We start from the raw sequence: 18930 nt of genomic DNA, 5'->3' as shown, positions 1-18930 counted from the left end.
TACTAGAGAATTTTAAATATTTTTTGTATGAACATAGTATATGGGATTTATTTTAAGAAATTTAGCTTAATTCATTTGATTAATATTATGGTGTTTCTATTCCAAGAAAAACGAAACCCTAATAAACCCAAAACCCCTTAATATCTAAGGGGCATAAAATGTCCACGCCCTAATTGTAGTGTAACCAATACCCAAATGGAGATTCAGTGAAAATAAAAATCTAATTGATTTATCAAGACCAGTCCTCATGCTTGTTTCATAGCAGTGTGTAACGATGCTGAAATAGTTATTACTTCAAATCCTATTGCTTCTAACTTCAATATGCTTTTTAAATAAATAAGGTTGGAACGAAAAATATGGCACTGTACAATGTGACGGTCGGGAGTAGGCTACAGTCCTGGGCTATTCAGCTAAAGAATCCCTGTGTCGTGTGGGCACGCGGGAGACCGGGGTTCAATTCCCCGATGGGGAGGAAGGAATAGGCTGTCCTTGTAAATAAGATTTTTTTCTTCACTGACTTGCCTAGTTAAATAAAGGTTACACTAAGAGCATAACATTTCTACACTATAATTGTAGTCTAACCAATACCCAAACGGAGATTCAGTAAAAATAAAAATCGAATTGATTTATCAAAATCAGTCCCCATGCTTGTCTCAGAGTTGCGCGAAACGGTGCTGAAATAGTTGTAGGCTATTGCTTTAAATCCTATTGCTTCTAATTTCAACATGCTCTTTAAATAAATAAGACCTACACCACTTTTAATATAAGATAATATATAACAATATTTTGGAGGTTATTATTTTTTTTTTTTATGAAAGTGAGCGATTGTAATCTGAATAAAGAGTAAAATAATATTTGTAAGGGCCAAAACATGTATTTCTGTTTTTAGAGGGAGAGAAACGCTGGGCCAATTGTGCGCCGCCCATTGGGACTCCCAATCAAGGTCGGATGCGGTACGTAATAATAATAATTTTTTATGTTTTGGTTTTATTTGTTTTGTCTTTTCTGTTGGATTAAACTGAAATTTCAACCAATCATGGCCTGTTGTGATACAGCCAACCTAACTAAGAAATACATTTGATGATAGAATTCTCCCCCTAACTTTCTTCTAGGCAAGTCTATTGTCCAGCTACCTGCTAATAGCCATAATGGCGCTGTACAACGTGACTGTGTGGGTTTTGAAAGAGTATTTTCCAGTAAGCAACCATTTGTTTACCTTCATTAGACAACTTTGTTCCAATATTTCTGTAATTCATTGGTCTTTATTCCCTTAATAATTCGCTATGGATCCATAACTGAATAAACATTGGCATTTTTAAAATAGTATTTTTTTCAGTATTTTATTAACGAAAGCATAAAGATGCTGATGAAGAAATACAGTAATGTACAGTGTATGCTTTTACATTTGGATAATAAAGCATTTAAAGCATTTTTAAGATATAAGCCACCTGCATTTGTTTATTAGGCTATAGCAGAACAGCGTAACGGTCCGGATGGCTCTTGCTGTACCTGGTGAGCAGTTGGTCTAGTTCTGTTGTCAGAAGAGGACTGGAAATTTCAGGGTGAACCGACGACCTGATGAACCCGCCAGGTATGTTGACTCTGCCTATCGGAGGTGGAGTTCCAGAGCTCACAGGTGTGCCTGGCATGGATTGTGACTCCATCTCATTCCTCGCCATCTTCAACGCGTCATTCTCCGCCTGGCTCTGGACCCAATGAATCAGCTGTCGCCCGTATCTCTGCCCTCAGATAATGTTTCTCTTTCTGCTGGTCAGCCTTCAATGACTCGATCTCGGTCTTCAAAGTTTGAATCTGATCCATGTGCAGTAGCTTGGATGAATAAGGTGCCCAGAGTAAACTGCCTGCTACTCAGGCACAAAAGCTAGAATATGCATATAATTAGTAGATTTGGATAGAAAACAGTCTGAAGTTTCTAAAACTGTTTGAATGATGTCTGTGAGTATAACAGAACTCAGAAATGGCAGGCAAAAACCTGAGAAAAATCCAACCAGGAAGTGGGAAATCTGAGGTTTGTAGTTTTTCAAGTCATTGCCTATCCAATATACAGTGTCTATGGGGTCATATTGCACTTCCTACGGCTTCTACTAGATGTCAACAGTCTTTAGAACCTTGTTTCAGGCTTCTACTGTGAAAGGGGAGAGAATAAGAGCTGTTTGAGTCAGAGGTCTGGCAGAATGCCATGAGCTCAGTCAGGCTCGCGCACGTGAGAGTTAACTGCATTCCTTTTCATTTCTGAAGACAAAGGAATTGTCCGTTGAAACATTATTGAAGATTTATGATAAAAACATCCTAAAGATTGATTCTATACATCGTTTGACATGTTTCTACGAACTGTAATATAACTTAATATAATAATAATTATATTATAATAGAACGTAATATAACGCTAGCGTCCCACATATCCCAGAGAAGTTAAGAATTAAATGTGACTACACAAATGCTGCATACACATTTTAAGAATCTAATGAAACGAACCTCTTTCTTGGCAATCATGCGTTTTTTTTCAGTGTAGCCCGTTGTCCAGCCCTTTGTCCACTGATCTCCACGTATGGTTGTCGGCATGGTTGTATTCTCTGCAAAAATACATTCACATTTTTAGTACACAATCATTTTTATTTTTTTATTTAACCTTTATATAATTCTCCATTTTATTACACAGTATGCTTACACATTGATAGGCTATATAATTTTTTTTTCAAATCTTCTCGTGGTTATGGTCCTAACTCTGGAATGGGTAGCACCATAGAAAGAAGATGGCTTGATGAAAACGATGTCCATTTCGTCTGTTCTCTTTGGTCGCAATGTCATATTTTTTTGGATAAACAGCTCATTTTTGAATGGCAAGTGTGTTAGGGTGAAGTTTGGGGCGGGGTGAGAAGTACTGGAAAGGTGTGACTTTCACACCTACAGTAGCCGGGCTATAAAGAGTCTATTGTCCTGCTAATCTGACTACAAGTGTTTGAAAACCTGTTTTCAAAATGGCACCAGCTGTCCATCACTACTGTAAATAAAAACACAGCATCTTGTTTACATTCTTTGTAACCACAATGTCACAAATAATTTATATCTACCTTTCCAATTACTTTTAGAGTTTGGGATTTACAAATGTGTGCTTTTCATGTCATTTTACATTAAATCCTGTTCGGATTTAAGTATAACTTTTGAGTGACGCGTTTAGTGAGAGGTCTAATGATTTTAATATTTAATAATATTTTTCCTCCGAATTCATATCTAAGGGGCATTTTTCACGCCATTATTAGTTAATAATTTTGGTTTAGTTTGAAAATGAAGACTGGCACTAAGAACAGCGGGAACGTTTCCCTAGTCAGCGCCATTATTAGTGCAATGCCCCTTAAAGTGTTGCTCTGTGCTACCCAGTGGGGCGGGGTGGGGGTCTACCCCCTCCCCCTTCTTCCCCATGAGCTAGGTCCGTCTTCTGCTGCGGCTCTGCGGCCCATCCCGTGCCCCCTACCCTTGTGCCTTGAACCTCGTGCGGCCACCGCTATTTCAGTGGATACAGCTGGAGAACTGCAAGGCAATCCCATTGTGTGCCACTCATGAGCCATGACCAATATAAACTCAGCAAAAAAAGATACGTCCTCTCACTGTCAACTGTGTTTATTTTCAGCAAACTTAACATGTAGAAATATTTGTATGAACATAACGAGATTCAACAACTGAGACATAAACTGAACAAGTTCCACAGACATGTGACAAAGAAATTGAATAATGTGTCCCTGAACAAAGGGGGGGGGGGGGGGGTTAAATCAAAAGTAACAGTCAGTATCTGGTGTGGCCACCAGCTGCATAAAGTACTGCAGTGCATCTCCTCCTCATGGACTGCACCAGATTTGCCAGTTCTTGCTGTGAGATGTTACCCCACTCTTAAACTAAGGCATCTGCAAGTTCCCGGACATTTCTGGGGGAAATGGCCCTAGCCCTCACCCTCCGATCCAACAGGTCCCAGATGTGCTCAATGGGATTGAGATCCGGGCTCTTCGCTGGTCATGGCAGAACACTGACATTCCTGTCTTGCAGGAAATCACACACAGAACGAGCAGTATGGCTGGTGGCATTGTCATGCTGGAGGGATATGTCAGGATGAGCCTGTAGGAAGGGTACCACATGAGGGAGGAGGATGTCTTCCCTGTAACCCACAGCATTGACATTGCCTGTAATGACAACAAGCTCAGTCCGATGATGCTGTGACACACTGCCCCAGACCATGACGGACCCTCCACCTCCAAATCGAATCCCGCTCCAGAGTACAGGCCTCAGTGTAACTTTCATTTCTTCAACAATAAATGCGAATCCGACCATCACCCCTGGTGAGACAAAACCCTGACTCGTCAGTGAAGAGCACTTTTTGCCAGTCTTGTCTGATCCAGCGACGGTGGGTTTGTGCCCATAGGCGACATTGTTGCCCGGTGATGTCTGGTGAGGACCTGCCTTACAACAGGCCTACAAGCCCTCAGTCCAGCCTCTCTCAGCCTATTGCGGACAGTCTGAGCACTGATGGAGGGATTGTGCATTCCTGGTGTAACTCAGGCAGTTGTTGCCATCCTGTACCTGTCCTGCAGGTGTGATGTAAGAATGTACCGATCCTTGTTACACGTGGTCTGCCACTGCGAGGACGATCAGCTGTCTGTCCTGTCTCCCTGTAGTGCTATCTTAGGCGTCTCACAGTATGGACATTGCAATTTACTGCCCTGGCTAAATCTGCAGTCCTGATGCCTCCTTGCAGCATGCCTAAGGCACGTTCACGCAGATGAGCAGGGACCCTGGGCCTCTTTAGTGTCCTACGTTTTCATAACTGTGACCTTAATTGCCTACCGTCTGTAAGCTGTTAGTGTCTTAACGACCGTTCCACATGTGCATGTTCATTAATTGTTTATGGTTCATTGAACTAGCTTGGGAAACAGTGTTTAAACCCTTTACAATGAAGATCTGTGAAGTTATTTGGATTTTTACTAATTATCTTTGAAAGACAGGGTCCTGAAAAAGGGACGCTTCTTTTTTTGCTGAGTTTATGTTGTCCTGCTAATAACAGGGTTAATAATATATATGTGAGAATATCCAAGGGGCTTTTATATAATTCTAAATTAATAATAATAATACAAATTATAATAATAATCGATTTGTTTAAAAATAACAATATTTTGGAGAGTTTGTTTTCAAATAACGTAAAATGAGCGAGTAAAAAGCCCATTCTTGAACATGGGGTGAGACATGGTTACCAATTTGTGAATAAAGCCAGTTTGTTATTTTCAAAAAAAAAATCTGTTTTTAGAGGGAGAGAAACCATAGAGAAACCAGTCATCTCATGGACCTCCCAGTCTAGGCCGGCACAGGTATTGAACCAGCATCTGTAGCAACACCGCGTGCTCTGTGATGCAGTGTCTTAGACTGCTGCGCCACTAAGGCGCTGTACAACGTGACTGGCCGGGAGTAGGCTACAGTACTACAGAGACACAGTAGGGCCTTGGGACCCAAAAGCATAATCAGTCCTCGAACTCCCCCTTGGGCTGGTCTGGAGCAAGGAAGTAATGACGCAGGGTACCGTACTAAACCACAAATGACCTCTCAGTCCCGCAGCATAATCGCAAAACTTTTAGTGGTGCAACCACTGTACCTCCATAAAGCTGGTTGAGAGAATGCCAAGAGTGTGCATAGCTGTCATCAAGGCAAAGGGTTGCTATTTGAAGAATTTCAATTATAAAATATATTTTGATTTGTTTTACACTTTTTTGGTTACTACATGATTCCATATGTGTCATAGTTTTGATGTCTTCACTATTATTCTACAATGTAGAAAATAGTAAAAATAATGAAAAACCGTTGAATGAGTAGCTGTTCTTAAACTTTTGACTGGTAGTGTATATTACTCCTCACCTCTCCACCTGATGGCTGATGTGTGGCACAAAATTGGTGGTGGATGAGGTGAGTTTCCCTCACCTATGTAAAGCGCTTTGAGTACATCAGTTGATAGCTCTAAAGCTCTATATAAATCAAATAATTAATTATTATTATTTCTATACGGTCACATATTTCTGTATTATGCGTGGGAATACTTGGGAACACAATTTCCTAAATTAAAATCACTTGGAGCTAATATCCTGGTGTTTTTATAGTATTTTATGTACAACAATGAAAATGGCCAAATAAAACCACACGCGGGCCACCAGTTGGATAACCCTGTTATAGACTGTGCTGCAGCAAATGTAGGCTTACCTGTCACAAGAAAAAAGTTACCATGGTGATAGATCTACATGCATTGTGAACTGCGCTCCAATCTGAGATGTGTTGTCTGTCCCCCCCTGATGATTCATCATGCAGATGCTGTAGATAAGCCAGATTTAGACATTGCATATCATTTAACAGTTCCATTTCACGCCCATGCTCTTCATTTATATAATTGATTATAATGCCCAGTTATCTCGCTGTTATTTATCCCAGGGAAAGGGAGTGGTTTTGGGTGGTAAGTCTCCGTAACCAGGTTCCCGCCATTCAACCCGATTTAGAGACCAATTGGTTTAATTTATAGCCAGTTTGTCACTGTTTTAGTATGCATTGTTGTTACTGTCTGTACTGTCTTATGTCTTGTGATGTCTTTCCTGTTCTCTCTTTCCTGTCCTGTTTTATTTATTTAGAGCTGCACTTGCCCTTCACCACTTCTCAGGCCGTAATCGTAAATAAGATTTTTTTTCTTAACTGACTAGCCTGGTTTAAAAAAAAACACTAGTAAAATCTATAGGATATGTAAATCTGCCTATATTTCATGTTTGTAAGTAATTGAAAATGACTACTGGAAAAAGCATCTTCTTAGCAGAGTGTGATTACTATTAATTGAAAAATGTACTTCAAACAACATTGAGAAATAGTGTAATCATGCCTGGATGGAGTTTTATATACAGTATTAACTGTTGTTGATGACGACAATGTGTGTGGGTGTGTTTGCACGTGCGTGCGTTTGCCTGTGTACGCGTGCCTGTGGATGCTTCTGTGTCTGTGAATTTGTCTGTCTGTGTCTACAGTTGGCTATACAACAGATGACCTGCAGTTTATGTGGCGGTCATGGGACCCTGTCCAGATGGAGGAGATCGCCCTGCCACAGTTTGATATCAAACAGGAGGATATAGAGTATGGCAACTGCACCAAATTCTACGCAGGGACAGGTATGCTCCTCATATGCATGCATCTGTGAAAACTGTGCTAACTACAGGTATAAGTCATGATTGCTTGTAATATGCATGTATGTATAAATGGGTTTTCATATCAACTGTATGTAGCTTTCAAGCCAATAATGCCCATAAAACACTGCTATGCAGGCTCTATTTCACTATAGGCCTATATGCCTATACATAACACTACCTACTATATTTGCCTTTATTTTTAAGGAATATGCGAATTAAACCATATTGGTCTAATTTATTGTACTTATGCCGGACTCTCCCTTGCATTTGGTTGCACAGTGAGAAATCCTTTGAACCAATTAACTTCCAGTCTCCTGATTAAGCTTTGCCATAAATTGGAGTGTCAGAGACCTACATGTGCTTGGCTTAAGAATGTAAGGCTCTGGATTTTCCATTTTCATCTATTCATTAATTATTCAATGTAAGTTCAAATGATTTACGTGGCTCAATACTAATGCTAATAATAATAATTTATTCAACTTTTATAGCACTGTCATGACGTTGGGTTGGGGGTAGGTTTACGACAGTCATAAATACCTCTTTCCCCCTTTTTCTCTCTCCCCACTATAACTGATGTGACATAAGGAAACCCATGGGTTAACATAGAGATTCTGGGTAACATCCGAAGTTGGGGGAAATGAACTATATTCTGGTAATCCAACCAACTGTACATATGCGGTGGTACTTAAGGTATATTATGTCAGTTCGGTTGCCCTCTGACACATTCTCATCAATGATAGAATGACATAAACGCTACTGTGAAAAGTCTAAACGTCAGAGGTATCGGATTCACATGGAATTGTTGTTTAATTCAAATGTTTGAATATGACATTGTTTGTGAAGAGGTGAAATGTAATTTTACCTTCCAAATGAGAGATCTGTGTTTTCATAAATTTGGCTTCTGCTCAACCAGGGGCCCGCCCCTGTGAAGAGACCTGGGTAATAGACTTTTCAGACACACCCCTCTCCCTCCACTATATAAAGCCATAGACAAGAATATAACTTCCTGTTCCGGGTACTCTAGGATGACGATCCAGGGTCAGAATGGTTCAGATAATCACTATAGATGAAGCCAACATCAGCATGGACTTTGATTGTGAATGGTATGAACTTTGAACTCGTATTCACTACAGAAGTGATATCTCCTAGCCTTTGAGTTAGCAACAGCTAAACGCAGGTTCGGAAGGACAGTCCAAGTATCCCGTCTAATACACACGTGTTCCCGTGACTACCAGAGACCATCTCCAAAGGACAGAGGACTCGGGTTGGCGATACGGCCTTCCATCTACCACCAACCTACTGAAGCGCAGCTCAGAGTAAATATGTATTGCATGTTCTTCTTCAAATGGGCGGTAATTTAGAATGCATAAGATACTATATTTACGAGAGCACAGCTTTTGCCCTGTTCCGAGTCTCCCGCTCTTTCACTAAGACTCAGCCCCTTTTCTTTGTGTAACAAGCTGCCATATCTACTCCGCCCGCTAGGGACGTTTTCTGTATGACGTAATTTGTGATCAAGTTATGATTTAATTGTATATGTGTGATTCTGTGTGATTAGTTAGGTATTTAGTAAATAAATAATTAAACCCAATTTTGTATTGCTGATTCAACTTGTTAGCCAGGATTCTTGCAGATAATCAAGGACTTACAACTTTCAGATGAGACTGAATATAATGACGATTAATGTGACTGCTATTTAGTAAAATATTACTAAATCTTTAAGAGTTTATTCGAAAGATAACAGCTCTATAAATATTCTTTCGTGGTGTCCCTCTCTAGTTAATTAATATTTACATGATTAGTTCAATCAGGTAGTATTAATTACGGAGAAATTATTTTATAGAATAGCATGTCATAGCAATTAATCTGGCATAGTCAAAGACACGACAGCGCTATTCATTAAATAAATCTCAAACTGCTTTAAAGGAACACAAAAGACAAGCAATATAGAAAAACAACGATATCATTCATGAGATAGAAGGTAATGTTGAGGGTCAGGGAAGTGCATGCTTGAGTGGTCAACGGCGGGAGGTGTTCAAAGGGGGAGAGCAACCAAAGATGGTCTCTGTAGCAAGGGGCGGGCAGGCAGCACGGTGTCATCAAGGTGTCTTGCCACCCTGTGTGGCTTCTCCATAGTAGGACTCAGATGAAGTTTGAGCTCAGCAACTGCAATTGATGGAATCCGTAGCTTGTGAAGAGAGCACGAAAAACCTATTTCCCCTCAGGAGACTGAAAAGACTTGGCATGGGTCCTCAGATCCTCAGAAGGTTGCATCACTGCCTGATGTGGCAACTGTTCGGCCTCCGACCGCAAGGCACTACAGAGGGTAGTGCGAACAGCCCAGTACATCACGGGGCCAAGCTTCCTGCCATCCAGGACCTCTATACCAGGAGGTGTCAGAGGAAGGCCCTAAAAATTGTCAAAGACTCCAGACACCCTAGTCATAGACTGTTCTCTCTGCCACCACACGGCAAGCGGTTCCAGAACGCCAAGTCTAGATCCAAGAGGCTGCTAAACAGCTTCTACCCCCAAGCCATAAGACTGCTGAACATCTAATCAAATGGCTACCCAGACTATTTGCATTGCCCCCCCCCCTCCCCCTCTTTTACACCACTGCTACTCTCTGTTGTTATCATCTATGCATAGTCACTTTAATAACTCTACCTACATGTACATATTACCTCAACTAACCGGTGCCCCCGCACATTGACTCTGTACCTGTACCCCCCTGTATATTGTCTCGTTATTGTTATTTTACTGCTGCTCTTTAATTACTTGTTATTATTTCTTATTCTTATCCGTATTTCTTTTTAAACTGCATTGTTGGTTAAGGGCTTGTAAGTAAGCATTTCACTGTAAGGTCTACCTACACCTGTTATATTCGGTGCATGTGACTAAAATTTGATTTGATTTACTCCTTCACTTTTACCAAATTAAAGCACCCACTTAGTTGAAGCTACGGCAGTCACGTGGCGCCAAAAAGCAAACCACATTTCAATAATAATTCAAGAGTAGCCTTGTAACGTAGTATTCCATATGATCCTCATCACTGCATCACTGTATGTAGCTAACGAGCTTTGGCCAAAGCTTTATTGGTGTTTTTTTACACTTGTCCTGCACTTGCACATGGAAGAAATATATAGTTGCCCTCATGCTCAATGCCCGGAGATATTAAAACTCTGACAGGTCACACTTCGCTAAAGCACTAAAACCCAGGCCTTTTTCTCACTTGTCAGTGTGAGTACCAAAATGCTAACACTAAAAACAAAGCAGCGATTGTCACTGGAGACTAGCATAGCGCCAATAGCGAAAGGCCTATACAGTTAGCACTCAGTTTGAACACAACCCCAGCACACTCACACAGGGGAGCAACGCAGCTGGCAGTGAGGCTGACCTTTTTAATGGGATTGTTGTGACGAACCAGTGAGACACAAAGATCACCGTTGTCTGTGACCGGTGGGAGCCTGTTCTATGGTAGCCCCCCCTTAACATGGCATGAAGATCACACAGTGAGACTGGAGGTGGGTGAACAACCTCAGTCTGTCCTCCCGAAACCCCTACAGGCCTCAATGCCTGGTTCAAGTATGATTCCTTCTCTTTCAAATACTTTGTTTGATTGAGCCTGTTTGAGTGCCAGAAGGGCAGGAGTTTGCACTTCTGTGACTATTCCATTGGTTCCATTTCTCCAGGCAAGCTACATCTGTTTGGACCCCAGGAAGAATAGCATCTGCCTTGGAAAAAAGCTAATGGAGATCCTAATAAAATACTAAATACAAGCTCTATTGAAGGGAAAGGTAGAGCGAGTAGCCAGGAAACAGGGTGTGAAAACGAAAAGTTATGAATATAGCCAGCCTAGTCTCATAGACTAGATATATTGTAGTAAATGTACATACAGTGGGGAGAACAAGTATTTGAAACACTGCTGATTTTGCAGGTTTTCCTACTTACAAAGCATGTAGAGGTCTGTAATTTTTATCATAGGTACACTTCAACTGTGAGAGACGGAATCTAAAACAAAAATCCAGAAAATCACATTGTATGATTTTTAAGTAATTAATTTGCATTTTATTGCATGACATAAGTATTTGATACATCAGAAAAGCAGAACTTAACCTCTACTTCCTCAGAAACCCAGGTCCGGGAGCACCCCCACCAGTAAAAAAGCTGACTAGCATAGGCTAGCATAGCGTCACAAGTAAATAGTAGCATCTAAATATCATTAAATCACAAGTCCAAGACACCAGATGAAAGATACACATCTTGGTAATCAAGCCATCATTTCTGATTTTTAAAATATTTTACAGGGAAGACACAATATGTAAATCTATTAGCTAACCACGTTAGCAAAAGACACCATTTTTTTTACTCCACCAGTTTTTTACTCCATCAGTAGCTATCACAAATTCGACCAAATAAAGATATAAATAGCCACTAACCAAGAAACAAATTCATCAGATGACAGTCTGATAACATATTTATTGTATAGCATATGTTTTGTTAGAAAAATGTGCATATTTCAGGTATAAATCATAGTTTACCATTGCAGCCACCATCACAACTCGACTAGAATAACTACAGAGAGCAACGTGTATTACCTAATTACTCATCATAAAACATTTCTTAAAAATACACAGCGTACAGCAATTGAAAGACACAGATCTTGTGAATCCAGACAGTATTTCAGATTTTCTAAGTGTTTTACAGCGAAAACACAATATAGCGTTATATTAGCTTAGCACAGTAGCAAACCAAACAACAGCATTGATTCCAGCCAAACATAGCGATAACGTATTCACCACCAAAATATATTAATTTTCACTAACCTTCTCAGAATTCTTCAGATGACAGTCCTGTAACATCATATTACACAATGCATATAGAGTTTGTTCGAAAATGTGCATATTTAGCGGCACAAATCGTGCTTATACAATGAAAATAGTGTCCAAATACTCAAGCAATCTGTCCGGCGCCATCTTGGAAAGACACCTATTCTTATCGAAAACTATTCATAAACTTGACAAAAAAAATACAGGTTGGACAGCAATTGAAAGACAAATTAGTTCTTAATGCAATCGCTGAATTACATTTTTAAAATTAACGTTACTGTGCAATACAGGGTGCAATACAGGGTGCGATAACGCAAGGCTACACGGCAAATAATGGCGTCTTATGCATTTTACTTTTTCAACAGAACAACGAATTATCAGCATAAATAGTTCTTACTATTAGCTGAACTCCCATCAGAATCTTGGGAAAGGTGTCCTTTGGCCAAAATAATCGTTGCTGGGTTGGAGAATGTTTTCTTCCACGTTGCAATTAGCAGTACACAATGGCATGCGAGAGAGAGATACCCAACTCAATACAACGGCAGAAAATGAAATGCCCGAAAATCGCAATATACTGACATAAACTGATATAAATCGGTTTAAAATAACAAGATTATGATGTCTTTAAAGCCTATATCGAATAAAAACAGAGCCGGATATAACTAGAAGCTTAAACGGGAGCTTCTAAAACGACATGCCAATGTCCTTAAGTGCGTCAGCGCGAAGAAGCAAAAGAAGGGACACCTCGATTCCAATCAATTTATAGACTTTCTGAACTGCGTAGAGACTCCATTTCAAGGCCCTCTATTCGCTGACACCCAGGGGAAGGCGTATGCAGTGCATCTCAACCAATAGAAGACAGGCAAAGTTATACACAGGTCTGAGAACAGGTTTGGAAAAATCTGCATTCTCAACTCCACATAGGGAAATTGCTCTAAGTCCAGTTCTGTTTCACTTACAGACATAATTCAAACGGGTTTAGAAACTAGAGAGTGTTTTCTATCCAATAGTAATAATAATATGCATATTGTACGAGCAAGAATTGAGTACGAGGCAGTTTAATTTGGGAACACCAAGAAAAAAAGTGCTAACAGCTCCCCCTATTGACAAGAAGTTTTAATATTTGGTACAGAAACCTTTGTTTGCAATTACAGAGATCATACGTTTCCTGTAGTTCTTGACCAGGTTTGCACACACTGCAGCAGGGATTTTGGCCCACTCCTCCATACAGACCTTTTCCAGATCCTTCGGGTTTCGGGGCTGTCGCTGGGCAATACGGACTTTCAGCTCCTTCCAAAGATTTTCTATTGGGTTCAGGTCTGGAGACTGGCTAGGCCACTCCAGGACCTTGAGATGCTTCTTATGGAGCCACTCCTTAGTTGCCCTGGTTGTGTGTTTTGGGTTGTTGTCATGCTGGAAGACCCAGCCACGACCCATCTTCAATGCTCTTACTGAGGGAAGGAGGTTGTTGGCCAAGATCTCGCAATACATGGCCCCATCCATCCTCCCCTCAATACGGTGCAGTCGTCCTGTCCCCTTTGCAGAAAAGCATCCCCAAAGAATGATGTTTCCACCTCCATGCTTCACGGTTGGGATGGTGTTCTTGGGGTTGTACTCATCCTTCTTCTTCCTCCAAACACGGCGAGTGGAGTTTAGACCAAAAAGCTCTATTTTTGTCTCACCAGACCACATGACCTTCTCCCATTCCTCCTCTCGATCATCCAGATGGTCATTGGCAAACTTCAGACGGGCCTGGACATGCACTGGCTTGAGCAGGGGGACCTTGCGTGCGCTGCAGGATTTTAATCCATGACGGCGTAGTGTGTTACTAATGGTTTTCTTTGAGACTGTGGTCCCAGCTCTCTTCAGGTAATTGACCAGGTCCTGCCGTGTAGTTCTGGGCTGATCCCTCACCTTCCTCATGATCATTGATGCCCCACGAGGTGAGATCTTGCATGGAGCCCCAGACCGAGGGTGTTTGACCGTCATCTTGAACTTCTTCCATTTTCTAATAATTGCGGCAACAGTTGTTGCCTAATCACCAAGCTGCTTGCCTATTGTCCTGTAGCCCATCCCAGCCTTGTGCAGGTCTACAATTTTATCCCTGATGTCCTTACACAGCTCTCTGGTCTTGGCCATTGTGAAGAGGTTGGAGTCTGTTTGATTGAGTGTGTGGACAGGTGTCTTTTGATACAGGTAACGAGTTCAAACAGGTGCAGTTAATACAGGTAATGAGTGGAGAACAGGAGGGCTTCTTAAAGAAAAACTAACAGGTCTGTGAGAGCCGGAATTCTTACTGGTTGGTAGGTGATCAAATACTTATGTTATGCAATAAAATGCAAATTAATTACTTAAAAATCATACAATGTGATTTTCTGGATTTGTGTTTTAGATTCCGTTTCTCACAGTTGAAGTGTACCTATGATAAATTACTGACCTCTACATGCTTTGTAAGTTGGAAAACCTGCAAAATCGGCAGTGTATCAAATACTTGTTCTCCCCACTGTATGCGTCACTTAAATTAGTATGATGTGTTACATTTGGTATGGTTACATAAGACAAATGGTTACTTAAGCAAAGTGTGGATGGGTGGGCGCATAACGCAAACGTCAAGGAACACAAAGTTGCGAGTTCGAATCTCATCATGGATAACTTTAGCACTTTAGCTAATCAGCAACTTTTCAGCTATTTAATACTTGTTAGTTACTAAGCAACTAGTTAGCATGTTAGCTAACCCTTCCCCTAACCGTAACCCTTAAACCTCACTCCTAAACTTAACCCTAACATTAACCCCTAACCCAGCTAGCGTTAGCCAGCTAGCTAATGTTAGCGACCTAGCTGACCTAGCTAGAATTCGTAACACACTCATACGTTTAGCAAATTTGGTAACATATTGTACGTTTTTCTAATTCACAACATATCATACAAAATGGGTGATGGACATCCACAAATTAATGCATGACATACAAACCTAACATATCATACTAAATTAAGTCTTCGATTTACGTACAGAATAATACTAAATGCCTTGAGACCAGGTAGATATATATCAACTGTGGGGCCTTATAGACAGGTGTGTGCCTTTCCAAATCATGTCCAATCAATTTAATTTACCACAGGTGGAATCCCATCAAGTTGTAGAAACATCTCAAGGATGATCAATGGAACGATCACAGGATTTACCTGAGCTCAATTTTGAGTCTCATAGCAAAGAGTCTGAATACTTATGTAAATAAGGTATTGCTGTTTTTATTTGTAATACATTTGCTAAAATGTTTAAAAACCTGTTTTTGCTTTGTTATTATGGGGTATTATGTGGATTGATAAGGAAAAACATGTATTTAATCCATTTTAGAATAAGGCTGTAATGTAACAAAGTGTGGAAAAAGGGAAAAAGTCTGAATACTTTCCGAATGCACTGTAAGTGATCAAATTATGAAACCCATACATTGTAATTTTTAATTGCGTAAAGTGAGTGTGGTAGAAGTGAAAAAACTATCAACAATGACAAGCCATCTGGGTCTGACAACTTGGATGGAAAGTTACTGAGGATATTAGCGACGATATTGCCACTCCTATTTGCAATAGCTTCAATCTAAGCCTACTAGAAAGTGTGTGCCCTCAGACCTGGAGGGAAGCGAAAGTGATTCTGCTAGCCAAGAATATTAAAGCCCCTTTTACTTGCTCAAATAGCCGACCAATCAGCCTGTTACCAAAGTTTAGTAAACTTCTGGAAAAAATGTTTTTTTGACCAGATACAATGCTATTTTACTGTAAACAAATTGACAATATACTTTCAGCATGCTTGTAGGGAAGGACATTAAAACCTTTTCTCAATAGGGGGTGCAGTTTTCACTTTGTAAAAATTTCGTTCCCAAATTAAACTGCCTCGTACTCAATTCTTGCTCGTACAATATGCATATTATTATTACTATTGGATAGAAAACACTCTCTAGTTTCTAAAACCGTTTGAATTATATCTGTGAGTAAAACAGAACTCAAGTTGGAGCAAACTTCCTGTGAGGAAGTGAGAAATCTGAAATCAGGCAGGCTGTTCTGGGGTCAGTTTATTAATTTGCATGTCTTCTATTGGTCGAGATGCACTGCATACGCCTTCCCCTAGATGTCAGCAAATAGTGAGAATTGGAATGGAGTTGCTAGGCAGATCTGAGGCCATATAAATGGTCTTGGAACGTGGGGTGCAGTCTTTTCAACATTCGCCATGACGCAAGACAGACCTCAGGATGGCGTTCTGGAAATGTCCCGTTATAGGCCTTAGATATATCCGGCTCTGATTTTATTCGATATAGGTGTTAAAGACATCATAATGTTGTTATTTTAAACCGAGTTATATCAGTTTATATCAGTATATTGCGATTTTCGGATATTTCTTTGTGCTGCGTTATAGTGAGTTGGGCACGTCTGGGCCACATGGCTAATGTTTACTGCTAATTCCCCTATCAACTCCGACAACCACTGCTGATCCCTCCTGGCCTCACTCCTGAGTGTGTTTTCACCCCGGGCAAACAGGACCGCACTCGCGAGTATCTTAAATTGTCATTCTGAAACCACATGCCCTAGGGCACGGTCGGAGGACAGCCTTTTTGAACTTAGTCTTACGCTGGCCATCTTACTAAAGTAAGGAAGCACTAGCTACACAAGCAGAGCAGAAAGTTGTTACTTTTTAGCAAAAACCAATATACAACACTCACAACATCTAGGGCAGGGGTCTTCATCCTTTTCTAGCATGAGAGCTACTTTAAAAAATGTAACATGTTGCAAGCTACAATTTTTTTCTAGCCATTTAAATTGGCACATTCTTCTCTTCTATTCTCCCCTGCAACTCTTCCCCGCAACTTTTCCCCAGGTTCTTAATGTACAAGAGAAAGTAGTCCACTGTTTTCTGCCAATATATCTGGTAAAATAATGGTTAATAAACAACTCTAAGGGGGGCCCTATAAAATCTGTGGGTTTTCTTCTCCCTAATTGTTTTATTTTCCTAAATTGTTTTCTCAGTTTTATTTTTCCTGGTTTTAGATTGTTTTTCACTCTCAAAATTACAATTGTTCATAGAGAGACAACACAATTGGATGTACTGAGACCATGTCGATGCTGAAATCACATCAGAAGACAAGTATTTTTTTTAGGTCTGGAAGAAAACAAAAATGTATTTTTGAGTGTAATTCCCCTTTTAATTGCACATCTAGCAAGTGAGGAAGGTGCCATCTAATGGGCTAGTCTAATGATGAGTCTGAACTGCTACTGCTACTGCTTGGGGGGAAAGTATTTCTGTCAATCCACAAGACCCTTATCACATCAACACATGGAGTGAAAGACAAACGTGCGCACCACACAGACCGACGGGCAATATTGCTGGAAATGTTTTTGCAGATATTGTGTTAAATTTGACTTTTTAATCCAATAGTGGCTAACCAGGGCTGGGATAATATCAATGTTGCATTGTTTAGATACTAGCTGGGAGATTGCGGTGTCTGATACTTGTGAGATTTGTTAACAAAAGTTTGCGGTGGGACAACGTGAAAATTGGATGTACTTTCAGAATTGTTTGGTGAGCTACTCATAGGTGGGCTGCAAGCTACTGGTAGCTCACAATCGACATGTTGGAGACCCCTGATCTAGGGGGAGGAGTACGCACTGTTCCCACTAACAGACACCTAAGTCGGAGCCGAATTTCGTGGTCTTCGTGTGTTTGAAAAGTTTGGAAATTGCGTGACAGGAGCTGAAGAGCGAAGAAATTAGAAAATGAATGCGAGCCCTGATTATTATAGCCATGAAGGGGGCGGGCACGGCATCCATTGGGCGTGATTTCAGTTTTCTTAAGGTGAATACGATTGGTCGTTGACTCCCCATAGTGTGTTATACCGAGTGACCGACTGAAAGGGAACACGAGAGAGACGTGTTTTAATGACGTTACTCCAAAGCAGATAACAAGGGAAAGAATTTGTGAAACAGCAGTCTGTCTAGGAAGTGAGATACCATGGTTATTCATAAATGCAATTAAACAGCAGAGCATTAGCAGATAGAGCGGAATCTGACCAAATGGAACACGCCAGGGGCTGCCCCTTATGTTCTGCTTCTGAAAAAAGACACAAGAGGAAATAGCCTCCGGTATTAGACGAGTGTGAGAACATACACATTTAGCCTGGTATATAGGGTATCTTGAAGAAGCGTTCTCTCTCTCTGCTTGTCCTTCGTCAAACTCTTGGAAAAGATGTGTAGTTCATTATTATGATTTCATTCACAGACCAATGTAATGCAATGGTATTTAGCAATTATAGTTAGTTATCACAACAGTAATTTAGTAGTCATATTATTGTATACCCAAATACATTTTAGATTACTTTGTTATGAATGTGTGTTACCCTACCAGTAGCTTGAAAAACTTGGTACACTTATACAAGGGATGGCCAACATTAATCTGTTTGTGCAGGCTTTTCACACTCCTCTGCCCCCCCCCCCCCCCCCCCCCCCCCCATCTTTACTTCTCTAGGCTACTACACGTGTGTGGAGGTGATTTTCACCCTGAGGAGGCAGGTGGGCTTCTACATGATGGGTGTCTATGCCCCACACTCCTCATCGTGGTCCTCACTTGGCTCTCATTCTGGATCAACCCTGATGCCAGCGCTGCCAGGGTCCCTCTGGGTAAGACCTCTAATCAATCCCTATCTTAACCACTGACCGTAAACCCCTATCCTAGTCTTACCCTGAAAGCAGTGATTCCTTGGTCCCTTTGGGTAACAGACAAGCCTGCTTTAGTCTCCCATGTCACTGTGGTGTTGTCTGTGGTGTTCGAATCACGCCAAGTTTCACGATTGTTTCGCTTCACTAATTGAAGCAATAGTGAAACGTAGTGTGATTCAGTTTGGATT

At 40.7% G+C, this 18930-nt stretch overlaps 1 pseudogene; it reads left to right on the top strand.

The window, feature by feature from the left end:
- Positions 1 to 18930, top strand: part of LOC120061872 — a 48056-nt pseudogene that overhangs the window by 24177 nt on the left and 4949 nt on the right.

This window comes from Salvelinus namaycush, chromosome 17 (assembly GCF_016432855.1).
Source record: "Salvelinus namaycush isolate Seneca chromosome 17, SaNama_1.0, whole genome shotgun sequence".
In the NCBI taxonomy this organism is placed as follows: Eukaryota; Metazoa; Chordata; class Actinopteri; order Salmoniformes; family Salmonidae; genus Salvelinus; species Salvelinus namaycush.
This window is presented reverse-complemented; position numbering and strand designations above follow the sequence as displayed.